The following is a 2026-nucleotide window of genomic DNA, read 5'->3' on the forward strand; positions in this document are numbered from 1 at the left end:
TCAGTATACAAGTTGCCCATTTCTCCAATAGCACCAGCATGCTGTGCAAGTTCAGCTAGCAGTAGTAGTCCTTTTTGCCCTCCCTTTAGCCACATCTCCCAATCTATCATCCCATCTACATGAGACATTAGTACATTAATAATTAAATACAACAAATATCTTGACAATACTAAATGAAAAAGCTCAACATAACACACTAATAGATAAATAATGTTTCAATATAGGGTAACAAATTATGGTTCAACATAGGAAAATTGTTGTCACATATGACAATAAATAATTTGACAAACATGCAAACAAATCAGTGGCCCTTCATCATCTCCTTTTCTAGCTCCCTCTCAATCAAATCCAGTTTGCCTTTAGCTATTTCTAGAGAGCTAAAGAGCTCCCTAAATTCAAGTTTAACAATTAGGGAAGCGGCTGTGTGCATTAGAGCAGTTCCTTCTTGCACCCCACATTCTTTCACCATCTTCATAGTCTCTGTAATGGTAGGAACTAGGTTAGTTGGAGGAGCTGATGATGCTTCAACACTTGTGGAGATCCTCTCTGCAGCATTTTCTATCTTCAAACAAGTGGACTTGTACAAACGAAAGAATAGGCTTTTCTCATCCTTCTGTTCAACACCAATAGAGGTACCCTTGCGTTTCCTTTTTCCTAGGTTCACTGTCATATCCTTCTGCGTAGGTTTCACTACCTCATCCACATTATCATCACTTGCCTCATCGGATGATATATCTCCAGGACAGAATGCAGAAGACCCAGTTACATGTGCCTGGCCAAACAAGATATGCAGGTCATCGAGAAACTTGGGTCCTTGTTTTCGAAACTTAATATGGTGGCATTTGATTTCTTTCTCACGATTGTTGCATCTCTACAATTAGAAAAAAATTTTAGCAAGGCACACCATAACAAAGAATGGGAAGAATATAATTATCAAGAAATATAGTTCTTACAGCAAGGTGTTCGTCCCGCCATTCGTCTGAGCAGTCAACAGTTTGTTTTGCCTCATCCCATCCAAGACCAGTTGCACAATTCTTGAACTCCATAAACGTGACATACTCCTTTTTCAGAAGATCTAACTTGTTCTTCAATTGTTTTTTTGTTCTCGTATCACCGGATTTTTCTGCAAACTTGGAAACAACGTTCTTCCAACCGGTAGTAGTGAAAATTCCCATCGGCCTATTCCTTGCTTCAATCTCTTTTTTGCAAGCATCAATCAAATGCCTTAAAAAAGTATCACCCCAATCCGCCTTATCACCCATTCTTCAACCAATCAAAGAAAACTCATAAGAACTAAGCTAAGACATAACTATGAAGCCAACTATCCAACTATTAAACTAATGGGAAATAAATAAGCATAGATGTCAAAGTACAAACGTTCATCCATTATATAGTTTTGAATTATCATTTTGCATTTAACCATACTGATAGTAGAGAAGTGCTTTATCTCATAAGCAGGCTATAGTGGATGTTGATAGGTAAGTCAAATACCAATACAATTGATTGTTCATACCTCAAGAAATTCCTTTTCGCAGGTAGCTTCCTATTTGATTTTGTGTTGTAATTGTACCTGACAACATAAAAAAATTGAATTAGTGTAAATAATTTACCCTAAACAAGTGTTATAAATTATAAAAAAAAATAGTTGATACATACCACTATATGCTCCTGGTCAGTCACCAGGAGCATGGGCAGGAGCCGGCGATGGGGGGCGCCGCCTCCTGTTCAAGGGGGGTGGCGGGCGCTCGGGGGGCGCTTAGGGCCCGGCGGCGAGGGCTCAGGGGGAGACGCGGGCCCAACGGCTGGCGGCGGGCGTCGGGGGGCGGCAGCGAGCGACGGGCGTAGGGAGAGGGGGGACGCAAATGACCCCCTTGACTAGAGAGGTGAAGCACGTTAAAGACCATCAGCCGGGGTCCGGTGGCGAGAGGGGGGAGCTTATAGCAAGGTTAAAATGGGTTATATATTCTTAGTTTTTTTTTTGAGATAAAACATCATTTGAGAGCATAAGATGAACAGAACAACATTG

This window comes from Setaria italica, chromosome IV, assembly GCF_000263155.2.
Source record: "Setaria italica strain Yugu1 chromosome IV, Setaria_italica_v2.0, whole genome shotgun sequence".
In the NCBI taxonomy this organism is placed as follows: Eukaryota; Viridiplantae; Streptophyta; class Magnoliopsida; order Poales; family Poaceae; genus Setaria; species Setaria italica.